This window comes from Cupressus sempervirens, chromosome 8 (genome assembly GCF_028749045.1).
Source record: "Cupressus sempervirens isolate cs-2001-9-10 chromosome 8, ASM2874904v1, whole genome shotgun sequence".
Classification (NCBI taxonomy): domain Eukaryota; kingdom Viridiplantae; phylum Streptophyta; class Pinopsida; order Cupressales; family Cupressaceae; genus Cupressus; species Cupressus sempervirens.
The window spans coordinates 50,473,882-50,488,204 of NC_143125.1; the positions used below are offsets into that span (position 1 = coordinate 50,473,882).

The 14,323-nt window shown below is 36.4% G+C and overlaps 1 protein-coding gene across 1 annotated transcript in view; it reads left to right on the forward strand.

Moving 5' to 3' along the window:
- Positions 1–14,323, forward strand: part of LOC149541561 (uncharacterized) — a 61,578-nt gene that overhangs the window by 31,262 nt on the left and 15,993 nt on the right. The window lies entirely within an intron of this gene.

Consider the following 14,323-nt stretch of genomic DNA (forward strand, 5'->3'; position numbering starts at 1 on the left):
ATGACAAGAAACAAGGTGAGAAAAGAATGATGTTTAATATCACAAGTTGAACCTAAGAGTGCTAATGAATTTTGGATAAATGATATGAACTTGAAGAAATTGAGCAGATGGAAAAGATCAAATCTTGAGAATTAATTCTTAGACCTAAAAACAAGAACATAATTGGAACTAAGTGGGTATTTAGAAACAAGATGAATGAGGAAGGTAAAGTTGTGAGAAACAAAGAAAGATTGGTATGCAAAGGTTATTTACAACAAGAAGTAATTGACTTTGAAGAAACTTTTGCACATGTTGCTAATTTGGAGGCAATCAAAGTGCTTTTGTATCATGCAACTAACAAAATTTTTAAGGTTTAGCATATGGATGTTAAATCAGATTTTCTTAATGGAGAACTTGAAAAAGAGGTATACGTTGAACAACCTGATGACTTTTCTTTGATAGGAGAAAATGATATGATTTGTAGATCGAAGAAAGCATTATATGGACTAAAGCAAGCACCTAGAGCTTAGTATGTGAGGTTAGACAAATATTTGATCAGTTTGGGATTTGAGAAAGGTAATACAGATGATAACTTATATTTAAGAAAGAATGAATATAATTTACTAATTATTGTAGTATTTGTGGGAGACATCATTTTTTAAGGCAATGATGAAGCTAGCAAGATATTTTCAGAAGAGATAGAGAGTGAATTTGATGAGGGCACAACCCAAGACAAAATGAACACAGTGAGAAAAGGAGAATGTTATAATAAAAAATGATATGTTATTACATTCAATATAGCATAAATAGACTCAACTACATGCCCTATGGGCTTACAATGTTATCATATTCTGGAGAAAAAACCTTCTCCCAAACTCCACAAAAACTACTTTTACAATACAAGAAATGACCTTAAGTAACCTGAATTAGGTTTAGAAGTAGGAATACATTTTTGAATATGTCATTTGGCATCCACCACAAAAGTATAAGGTTCTAGAAGACACGTCAAAAGTCGGTGCGAAATTGGAAGAATCCAGAAATGGTAGTCCAACTTTTGGGAGACATAATTTTTGATCTGGGACTCCAATTGACAAACCATTTACATTTTTGGAAAGTTTTCCAAGTGCTCTTAGTTAGCACAACCATACCTCCAAATTAAATTAAAATTACAAGTGTTCCTCTAACTTACACCCTTTGACTCATCATAATAATGGCTTAGTTACAAAATTACCTATTTTCTGCATTAGCACATATCCTGGGGTGCTCAGAAACACTAACCCATGAAACCAATAGTGGAACTATGAAAATTGGAATCTTTATTTGGCCCAAATGAGTATCCATAAATACAAACACATTAAATAGAAACTAATAATAAGCATATTTTTGGATGATACAAGATTGCCCTTACTCCACTAGGTTCTCCTACATTAGAATTTGAGATGAGTATGATTGGTGAGATGAAATATTTCTTGGGATTGCAAATTTTTTAGAATAAGGATGACATTTTTATATCACAAACCAAGTATCTTAAGGATTTGTTGACAAGATTTGGATTGGGAAACTGTAAATTTGTTGGAACACCTAAGGTGAGAGGATGTAAAGATGAATCTCCTAGTGCATTACAAACAAGATTCAGATCTATGGCTGGAGGATTATAATATTGACACATACTAGACCTGATATAGCTAATGCAATTGGAATTATGGAAATATTTCAAGCAGATCCTAAAGAGACACATCTTGCAGCACTAAAGAAAAATCAAATATTTGAGAGGAACTTCATATTATGGGCTATGGTATGACAAATCACATGATTTCACATTATGTGCATACACTGATGTAGATTGGGTAGGAAGTGTATATGATAGAAAAAGCACCAGTGGTGGAGCATTTTCTTGGGAGGAAGGTTGGTTTCTTGGCTAAGAAAGAAATAGGATTGCATTTCACAAAGTACAATAGAGGCAGAACGTGTATCAGTAGAAAATAATTGTAATCAACTAATTTGAATGAAACAAATATTGAAGGATATTGGAATAGAGTTTATTGAGTCTATAATCATAGATTGTGATTGTTTAGGGGTAAAAGAGAGACACTTTAATAATATGTAGAACTCCATTTTTTACCACTAAGCCATTCAAATAGACAAGTGTCACGATAAAGGGAATTTCCAAATATGATCCCTTTTTTGGTCTAAATTAGATTAGAAAGACCCAAATGAAGGAATGTTAATATCTAATTCATATTGTAAAAAGGAATGCAATATAAGGAAATAAATTGTATCCCATGTGTGATAATGTGAAATAGCATAGATCTTGAAATATGTAGTAGATGTATTTTAGCTCCAAAAATTATGGATCCAAGCCTGTTTCTAAATATCCAAGTGTGAATATATGAATAAAATGATGAAGGAACAAAACCTAGAAATCATTTGTTCAAAAAAGCTGCAGTGACCTGGAGGGTTACATTCCTGTGAGGTTGATGTGTACCAGGGGTACTATAACAAAGTTCAACCAACTTCTCTAAGAAGCTCTAGGGAATTTATTTCTAGATATGTGTGCAAAATTTTGATATCCTACTACTACATACATAAAAACTTAGTTTTGAGCTTTTGGTGGGGGAGGACTTTCCTTGGTCAAGCTCTAGATTGAGGAATCAACCTTGAAATGTGAATGTAAATTTAAATGACTTAAAAAAAGATAAATATTAGGATTCAACTTTCTTAAAACCCTTGTCAATAAGGATTTTGTCTTGTTGTATGTTGTAGATGTTGAATTCTGTATGAAGGATGTAGGATATCTCCACAGTAGTAATGGATTTGCTTGTTTTCTTGAATGCTTGGATGCCTTGAGTTCTAGAATGCATATAGTGCTTGATTATGATGAGATGAGACGTGAAAATGAATCCCCCAAGCCTCCTTTTATATTATCTTTTAGGCAGGAAATTAACTCAAGTTGACTAGGGAGTAAAATAAAATAATTGGAAAGTTTGAGACACTTTAGGCCCTGCACTCTGAAATCAAATGGGACAAGGATGACTTGGAGGGTCAATGTCAACTTAGGGAAGGTAAATATTGTCTTGGTCAAACTAGACCAAAGAAAAGAGTAAGAAAAGGATCCCATAGGTCTCAAATGCAATATTTTTGAAAGCAGAAGATATGGTGCAAAAGAGGAGAAAAAGAACATCCACTAGAAATCCATCCATGGCCTATGAAAGTCGTTATGGAATGGGTACTGAAAGGTCTTAAAAGGAAAGTGTTTCCATTTTAAAATGGTATAGTAATAACAAAAATATAGTTAGCATGTCAAAGAATTCAGTGTTACATTCAAAGACAAAGCACATTTTAATTATCACTTTCTAAGAGAAGGTAGTAGAGAAAGAGATCAGATTGGAGTATGATAGCACAAAGAAGAAGATAGAAGACATATTTATAAAACCTTTGGCTATGGATAAATTTGAGTATTTGAGAGGGATGCTTGGGATTATACCACAACCTTCTTCAAAGAAGTTGATGCAAAGTTGCATCGATCTAGTATGAATCAAAGCACTATTCTTTTGTCTAGACTGAATGCTTGATGCTTCTCCTATGGGAGAGTATTTATGTTTGAGATGAGTCATTAAGGACTCTTGGTAATAGTATTCAACAATGTCTTTGGACACTTGAGATTTTGCATATTGGATCAAAGAAATTTTAGAGCATTGGCATAATGACACCCTTTATCATTATGTCAATGGGGGAGAGTAATACATGAAAAATACCTTTTAGAGATAATAGGGGAGAGGTATACATTATAGGAAGATCATAACATGAAAAACTCTTTACAACCTGTTTGTAAGAAAGATATGTTCTTATACATTCATGGGTAGCATGAATAGAGGAGTAAAGGTAGATGAGGAAGAAATATATACTCCAAAGGACACTCTCCACAACTAACCACCAAGCATAGGAGCACATAGTCTCTATGGTACAAAAAGCTCAACTAATACTAGGAACTCGGGTTATATAATCCAACTAGACAAGATATCACCTTCCCACAAGGTTGCAAAGAATATCATTAGTGGACAAAATCATGTATACCAACTCATAAGATGGTAATATGCATCTATTGATACTATGTCCCTCTAGCAACATGCTAGGAATACCACACCCAACCTACTACTAAACTCAATCTCCAACCTTAAGCCAACTATTATGAGAAACTTGACTTAGACACTCCTCTAGAAGATACAAGGTTAGAGAGATCATAACTACAAAGCATTAGGGCTTAGAGGGAGTCTCTCTTAACCTCTAAAAAGATTAATAACCTAGAAAACCAATGCAAAGAATAGATATCTAAACTATGAATGCAAATGATACAAAATAAAAATAGCAACACAGAGTTAGTCTCCAAGAGAGTAATGCAAATGTTGGAATAAAAATAGCATTAAGAGGATGCAAAAACAAGAGATGCAAATACAAGCTAGGTAGCATGCTTATATAGGCTAGGAAGAGGGAGGAGGTGGCAACACCAACCAATAAGGAGCAACCATCTATCAGACTAAAGATAGAAAAGTATCTTCCCAAGATAGCTAATGGATGCTCACATGTAGGAAGGTGACACCTCACAACCATTCACCTAATAAGACATGCTTTATTAAGCTAAGTGAGATTAATAAAAGTGTAGGAAAAACCTAGTAATATAGGGAAAAATAAATAACCCACTAGGAAATTAAAAAACTACACTAACACCCCCCCCATAAGCAAAGCTTAGGTGGATGTAGAAATGGGTCCCAACAAGTCAGGCTTGATGAGGTACCCATGTACATAAAATTCCCCCAAAAGAGAGAGAAAAGAGACCCCCAAAAAAAACCAAGACTCTAAGTGAGAGGAAGAGCCCCCCCCCCCCCAAAAAAGATGAAGCATCTCGCACCCCCAGAAAAGCTCGAAAATGAAATAAATTTATCTCAGTGAAGGGTTTGGTGAAGATATCAACAACTTTCTTGGAAGTCAAAAAATAGCAAAGGTTGATGACATAACCATGGATGAGCTCTTGAATGTAGTGCATGTGGATCTCTATGTGTTTGGTCCATTGATGATAGACCAGGTTCTGTGAGATCTGAATGGCACTCTGGCTATCACAAAATATGATTGATGGTCATCTGATTTGGATGCCAAACTTAGTGAGAAGATGTTGAAGCGAAATGGCCTCAATAGCTACTTTTACAGCCCCTCGATACTCAACCTTGGTAGAAGATAGAGCAATAGCAAACTGCTTTTTGCTTGAGCAACAAATAGGACCTGAACCAAGTGATAAGTTGTAACTTGAAGTAGACTTGTGATCCTGAGAATCACCCACCCAATCTGAATCTATGTGTCCCACCAAATCAAGATCAATGGCTGCTGAATATTGAATCCCATAACTGTGAGAACCCTGAATGCAGTGAAGGATTTTCTTGGCTGCTTTCTAGTGTAGCTCATGAGACTCCTACATGAATCGAGAGACCATGCCTATAGCATATGAGATATCAGGTCTCGTATGAGTCAAATAAATGAAACTCCCAACAAGTTGGCAATACAAGGTGCCATGAACAAGTGGAGAAGAACACTAAGCCTCAAGTTTGACTTCGAAAAGGAAAGGAGTTAGAGCAGGCTTACAGTCAACCATATGAAACCTCAAGAGTAAATCTAGAGCATACTTGGATTGTGTGATGGTGATCCCAGAAAGAGACTGAAAGATCTCAATCTTGAGAAAATAATGCAACAAGCCCAAGTTAGTCATCAAAAAACTATCCTGAAGGGAAACTTTGATAGCCTTAATGGTGGGTGAAGAACTTCCTATGATCAGCAAGTCATCAACATACAAAACCAAAAATAGGAGTGAATCACCCTATTGTAGAATGTAGACATTAGGATCAAAATGGCACTGAGTGAACCCAATTGAAAGAATGAAGGAGTCCATCTTGGCATAATAGGCCTGAGGAGCTTGTTTGAGGCCATAGAGAGACTTTTGAAGATGTCACACAAGTGAAGAATCCTAAAATAAACCTTGTGGCTACTCCATGTATATCTCCTCATAAAGGTCACTATGAAGAAAAGCACTCTTCACATCAATCTAATGTACTTCCCAACGATTAGTTGTAGCAATGGAAAGAACAAGTCAAATGGAATTCATTTGGGCAACTGGCACAAAAGTCTCAGAGTAGTCAATCCTAGGAACTTGGAAGAATCCTTTAATGACCAAGCAAGCCTTATGCTTGTCAACTGACCCATCTGCAACAACAAAATTTTGATAGATCCACTTACATCGAACAAGTTTTCTTCCTTTAGGAAGAGGTACAAGATCCCAAGTGTGGTTCCTCATCAAGGAACTATACTCTTCTTGCATAGTTGTATCCCACTCAGGAATACCAAAAGCCTCATGAAAGGATTATGGATTTGAGGCAATAGCAATGAAGACATGTAGAGCATCTTGAAATTGTGAATGAGTTCGCCTGGTGTTTGATGGATCCCCAACCCAATCACCTGCAAACTACAAGGTCTGTCTAGCCCGAAGTCAACCAGAAGATGGAGAATATGGAGGGGAATCATTAACCTCTAAATGATGACTAGTAGAGGAAGGAGGTGAGTTCTTTGAATCACTCTCTACATCAAAAGTGAAGGTAGAAGACTACTTAGGTGAATCTCTAACTCATCAGAAGATCTGTCATGTATTCCAAATGACTCTAGTATCAAAGTAGGAGTTAGAGAAGTGATAGAAAGTGAGCTTGAAGACCCCTCCTCAAACTGAACACTCCTCTCAATGAACAACATATGTGTAGTAGGGTGGAGCAACCGATAACCCTTCACACCATCAAGATAACCTACAAATATACAAGGTTTTCTCTGCATATCCAAGGCTTTGCACTTTTCTATAGGAATGTGGGCCCATGTAGGAGAGCCAAAAACTTGAAAGTGCTTAACTGATGGTTTTCGATTTCTCCAAGCTTCAAAAGGAGTAACTCTCTTCAAAGCTCGGTGAGGAACATGATTCTAGATATAACAAGCATAGTTAATGGCCTCTATCCAATATTGTGGTGCAAGAGATCTAGAGTGAATCATGCAATTTGCCATTTCCTTCAAGGATCTATTCTTCCATTGTGCAACACCATTTTTTTGAGGATTGTATGGAATTGAATGCTGCAAATCAATCCCCTCTGAAGTGCAAAATCTCTCAAACCAATGGTTGACATACTCATCACCATTGTCTGTGTGCAAAACTTTGATGGCTTTCTCGGATTGCTTCTCTACAAAAGTTTTGAAGTCCTAAAAATGATCAAATACTGCTAACTTTTGTTTGAAAAAGTACACCCAAGTATATCGAGAAAATTCATCAATGAATGTGAGGACATATTGGGCCTTGCTAAAAGAAGGATGTTGAAATGGACCAGCCAAATCATTGTGAACTAACTCTAGTATCTGTGAAGCTCTCCATGCCTTAGCTTTCTCAAAATTTTGCTTAGGATGCTTACCAAGAATGCAACCTTGGCAAACACTGCCTGAGAATTGAACTAAAGGCAACCCTGTGACCATGCTCTACTAGTTGAGCTGATGCAAGTAGCGAAAGTTAAGATGGCCAAACTGTTCATGCCATAATTTACTCACATCATTAGAGTGAGTAAGAAAAATAGTTGAAGGAGGATCAAGAACAGAGCGAGAAAATAGATAGAGTTGTGATTGATAATCTGCTCTCCCAACTGCAACTATAGAATCACTGTGCAACTCACAAATCTCCATTGAATTAGGAGTGAACTCAACCTACTTGCCTGAACCTATGTGAGTGATCTAGTATACTGATAGGAGATTAGTTTATAATGAGGGTACACAAAGAACATCATGGAATGTGCCATACCCCACATCAACAAACCCTCTCCCACACACTTCAATAGGAGTTTCATCACCCATCAAAATAGAAGGCATAGTACACAGCTCCAAGGATGCAAGTTCTTCCTTAGATGAAGCCATGTGGTGTGAAGCACCTGAATCAAGAACCCAAATGGATGGTGAGGAAGCAATGGCAACAAGGACCTTTCCCTTTCCTTTCCTCTTGTTGTTTTCTTTTTCCTTGTTAGACCCTTAATTAGAACTTTGTTTGATAGACTCAGGAACATTGATGTTATTCTTCTCAAGAATGTGTGTCAAGTGATCAATTTGTTTCTTCAAACATTTATGTTAATCATGACTGGGTCCTTTACAATTTTTTCTTTATTAGGCTTATTGCCCTTGGAAGATGGGGTGTCAATAGTTTCTTTTGAAGCAACTGATATCTAATCCTTCTTCTCCTTGCTATTGTTTTGTTTCTCATCCTTACTATTGTTGTTACTACTTTGTCCTTTTTTTTTCTTTTGTACCTTGGTTGGCAGCCAAGGCATGTGACTTGGAGGACTTAAGAGTGCCCCATCTAGATTAGCTTGTCCTATTTTTGAGTGAGATTGACAGCAAAATCACCTAAAGATGGCATGGTGAATTAAGTACCAAGTGCACCCTTAATAGCATAGAAGGTAGAGACAAACACAGAGTATTCTGAACTTAGCTTGGAGAGAATACTAAGAATCAATTGTTCATCTTTCTTTTCAATTCCACATTGTTTTAACTACAACCTTAGTGATTCCAATTTAGTGAAGAAATCCTGGATTGTGTTGAAATTGCTTGGACTTAAACTAATTAGTTCATTTTCCAACATATGACCCCACATTGAATCTTGTGTGGGAAATAGTATTTCTAGCTCTGTCCATATTTCATATGGTATATCCAAAGACTCAATGTGAAATAGTGAGTCAGGAGAAATAGACAAGCATAATGTTCCATATGCCTCATCACATTTGTTAAACCACTTAAGCTTATCTTCATATTTATCAAGTTTAGTTTCAAGTCCCATAGTTATCCTATTTAATCCAGCTTACTTTAAGTGAATTTTCATGTGTGATTTTCACTCAAAGTAATTGTATAGAGTTAGGATGGGCATATTTGTTTGATCCATGATGAAGAAATGCAGAGAAGAAATTCTAAAAAGAAGAGAACCTAGCCACGACAACGCCAACCCCCCCCCCCCCCCTCCCCCTCCCCCAAAGAAATATGATTTAGCACTTTATTTTAGTGCATCTACAACTACCACTACGAAGAAATACTAAGTGGTCTTGATTTCAATGCATTACAAAACCCTCACAAAAAGCATATGCTAAAAGTGAAACTTGGGCACAATACTCAAGGAAACAAATAGCACCACTGTAATCTACTCAAAAAATTATGCACTTTCAAAAAAAAGAATCAACTTGATACGAGGTCGTATGAGAAATTTATGATCCTCCAAAGTTTCCAAAATGAGAACTATGCAAAGTCATGGCCGAGAATCTGCAATTTTTAAAAATATTATACATGAAAATTAAAAAATGACTGCACTAGTGAATAGAGCACAAAAAAAAAGCCAAGATCATAACAAGAATCATCAAAATTAGTGTCTGTATGAGCAAGAATGAAGAATTTGAAAATTGCGTTCAAATCTGTGACTACCAATGAAGAGGGGTATGGTTGTATCTTTTCGTGCTCAATTCTGCAAAATATATAGATTACATGCAAAATTAAAAGATACCTAGATGGTTTTTTGGTGCTGCGAACAAAACCCAGAAAGTGCTTTTATTGCTGATGTACAAAAGATGTAGTTGTAGTGTAAATCAGATGCCTTTAATGACAAAAAATGGCCCCAGCAACCAAGAAATGACCCCAACAAAAAAAAGATGACATGCAAAGGTTGAATCAGCTATCTAAGTCAATCAATGGCATGCTCGAACTTGCAATATTGATTGAAAGCACCAAATACTTAAGTTGGTTGTCAAATTTGAGATTGAAACCCCAGTTTCACAATTTGTATGATGATCGCCGATCTCAGTGAAATGAAAGCCAAAAAAAAATTCTCGAGCCTCTTAGACACGTCAAAGCAACCAAAAATGTTGTCAGTATAACCAGAAATGATGCAATCACCCAGATTTCATAAAACACGTGTAAACCCCAAAGATCAAAAACATTTTTGTCAAACTTTTCTAATTCTCAAGATCATCTAAAGATGCAAGAGAAGAGCATACTGAGTTTTTCAAAAACCTACACTAAGATTTATTAGCCCCCCCACCCTCCCCCCCCCCCCAGAATCTCTCAAATAAGAAAACTAAATCTATTCTTGCACATAGAATGACTCTGATACCACATTAGAATCTAAAAAAATTAATAACGCAAAAAACTAGTGCAAATAATAGATATCTAAACTATGAATGCAAATGATACAAAATCAAAATAGCAACACAGAGTTAGTCTCCAAGAGAGTAATGCAAATGCTAGAAGTAAAATAGCATTAAGAGGATGCAAAAACAAAAGATGCAAATACAAGTCAGGTATCATGCTTATATAGGCTAGAAAGAGGGAGGAGGTGGCAACACCAACCAATGAGGAGCAACCATCTATCAGACTAAAGATAGAAAAGTATCTTCTCAAGATAGCTAACGGATGCTCACATGTAGGAAGGTGACACCTCACAACCATTCACCTAATAAGACATGCTTTATTAACCTAAGCAAGATTAATAAAGTGTAGAAAAAATCTAGTAATATAGGGAAAAATAAATAACCCGCTAGAAAATTTAAAAACTACACTAACAAAAAATAGGAGAAAACAAGGAAACAATGCACCTTACTCCACAAGGAGAAAAAAAAGAGGCACTCAAAGCCAACACATGGACTCTAATCAGTGGTTCCATCCAAAGGGTCACACAAGTAACCAGCCAAACAAAGGCACATCAATTCCATCTAAAAATGAGGAAAGACTCACTTCCTTTTTCTCAAACTACTCTAGTCGCATCTACTGGACAAGGAAGTCCATCACAATAGATACCAAAGCGAAAAAAATCATGAGCTCCAACCAATACCCTCACACTCACACAACACAATAGCAACCATATGGGCAACATATACGCAGAGATCCCAATGTTTAAACATGGGCTCTAATACTAGATGTAATGCCCCACCTAGAGATCCTTGGAACAAGGAGCCAATACAATCCAAGATATATATTTTTTTACAATTATGAATGCACATGACAAAATCACATAGGGATCACAAAGATTGCAATGGAAGACTTCACCAACAAACCCAGCAACCAACAAATCTCCAAACGCCGCCACCAAACAAAAATGACAAACCATAGAAGAATGCAAATGATTCAGAATCCAAAACATTCTAAATTCAAAATCCAATTCCAAGGTATTCAAGGACACCATAGAGGGTAGTCAAAACACCTCTCAAAAACTTCTAGTCAAACCAAAAAGTGCCTGTTGTCTGCCCGAACAGGTTTTTCCAAATACCTAGGTGATACTTTATTCCACCACTGTGCAACACTTTCTAGTATCATATGAACTTTCTAATGAAGGTGTACGATACATTTAGGGTCTATATGACACTTCTTAAGAAGGCATACGATACTTCACAAGTATCATAGGACCTTCCTCCATTTGGTGTACGATACTTCAAAGTATCACACAATAGTTTTCCTATGGGCATGCAATACTTTTTAGTATCACACAATTCTTCTTCTTTGGGTGTGCAATACTTTAAAGTATCACCCAATGCTAATGTGGTTGCTGAGGAAAATAAATAAATATTCCAAGGACAAACAAGGGGATAAAACAAGAAGTCAAGATCTCCACACCAGGGAGTACCGGATCCACAGTCAAGGCATGGACACTCGAAACAATAACTACTAGATGAAACTACATCTAGCCATCTAAAAAAGCAATAATAGAAGTGCTAAAGGTAACATCACAGTGTACAGAAGCAACATCGCAAAGTACTAAAATAAAAAAGTAAGTTTGTGATTCCTCCCAACCATAATAGCACCATGAGACCTCAAAGGCCCTAGTCATCCCCCACGCGTAACATCCCAAACTGCCAACTAAATAGTCAAAGTTGTCTTATGAGGATGTCACTACTAAAGCATAATAACATCATAAGAATAGGAAATCTAACAATCTAATCCAATAAGAAATAGATACTCCATCAAAGCTAATCACATCATCTAATCATATGCTAAACATCATATGAATAGGAAATATAACATGCTAACTAGTAAAGCAATAGACATTCCAACTAATAAAATCACATCATCTAATCATATGATAAAAATCATAATATAGGACTAAGTAAAATAACTAACATCATCTAAACATGATATCCAAGCATTCCAATGAAAGCATAAATCACAAGAAAGCATACTCCGAAACCTGAAGTACCAAGTGAAAAAATCCAGCAATGGTTGCACTAGGACAAAAAATTGTCTTTGTACATCGGTCCCCAATAGTGGTGAAGGTAGCTATGCCTCCCCACCACATGAAACCCATAGGCCCACTCCTATTGTACTGATGGAGATAATAATCCAACCACAAACACACATAAAGCACAACATCCATGGCTAACACTTATGCCATACAGTATGATGACTAAAACCAAGAACATAGAGGATGCATAAGCTACAGGTCCTGCTCACACACTCAATAGGATACTATGTAGTGGCTAACATCATGGAGAGTCACTTGGCATCCAAAATCTCAAGCTTGGATCATGCATTTCAACTCCTCAACAAAGGGCCCCACACATACATTTTATTATCTTAAGTTTTATTACCACTCACACATTTTATTTAGTTATCGCTTGATTAAAACTTTTGCACGCCAACCCTTGGGAAATTGACATCGGGCTATGGAAAAGAATCCCTCTCCATATGCTACCCTACCCTACCCATGCTCATCCAATGATGAGTGTCTGTAGGCATGCATATTCCTAACCCAACCCCAATGATCATAACTCTCGAAAGATCGGGCCTTGCAAGTCACCTGACAAATGTATGCGTACATACTCATGTGTGGTGCACCACCATCATGAAGATCATAACACAAGGAATGGATGATAAAACAAGCAAAATATCACTCAATCAAAATAGGCTCAAGAGGATGGATTCTACAAAAATCCCCAAGAACAATAAAACCATGCATCATGGACTCACTTCAACCAACCTCAATCCAAGAGTATGGATTCTACATAAATTCCAATGATGCAACAAGACCCAACATCATGAACTCAGTCAACTGACCTCAATCTGGGAGTATGGATTCTACATGAATCCTAGTGTCCATGAAATAAAAACAAAGGTCCAAAGGAAACAATAACACTAGGTAAAAACATCACTTAACCAAACACAAAGTTGGGATTATGGATGGGACACGCATCTGAATACAACATAAAAGTGTAACAATGGTCTGACTGACATCCTACGAATAATTTAAGTCTATGACCAACCTCATGCCAAGAAAACCTGAGAAAATTGGGTGGCACACAAACCAAGGTAAAAAACCCCAAAACTCAAAAACTTCAAAATTAAAACCCATTTGGTCTTAAGTCACAAAAGCCACAAATATCAAATAAAATTTGGGTTTGGAGTTTGTATGCAAAAACAGCTAGCATAACAATGCAAAACCCCAAACCCCCTTCCTAGAAAATAGGAAAATGCTCATACCCGCCTAAACAGGTAGAGCTAGCATACAAAAATAGAGGGGAACAGTAGTTTTTAGCCTCGTAATGAACAAATACCAAAAACAAAAGTAGAAATGAAGTTGTAACAATAAAATAGGAGAGCCCTACCTCAGCCAAAAGGGGCAAAACAAGAATCTGAACCATAAGATGAGAACCTCGTAGAAGTAGCCAAAAATCATGGCAATCTAAGGTCTCCCCAAGCTGGATCCAACGAGACCAATCTTGTGATGGTCCCATGCCCATAACTCCCACAACGAACAAAATAGTAAATCCTCATGCAAAAAATTTTGGGTTTTACTCTCAAACTTTCTATTTCAAAAGTGAGAAGTGAGGAATTAAATTCTTCTTTTGATACTTATTCACTTTTCAAGTGAATAATCAATTAGGGCAAATAACTAGCCAACCTAGTTAAACCCTGAATCAACCCAAATGAAAATAGGCTATTCCTAGTAATAGGAATTCATCTATGGAAAAGCTACTAGAAATTAAATTCAAATAAAATTAAAGCCCAAAAACCCAAAATCACAAAAATTTCCTTAACAACTTTTGCAACAATGAGAAACTCTAAATGCACAGACACACTTATTGGTCTATTCACATAATGCAAATGAGTCTGGATTTATCAAATCACTGGAAGGTTTAATTAAATAATTAAATAATGTATGTCGACCATAAAGGAATGACATTGGTCAAATATGAATAGCTGAATCACTAACTCCATGTGCCACTGCCATGGATATAAATCATGTACACTAAAATACACA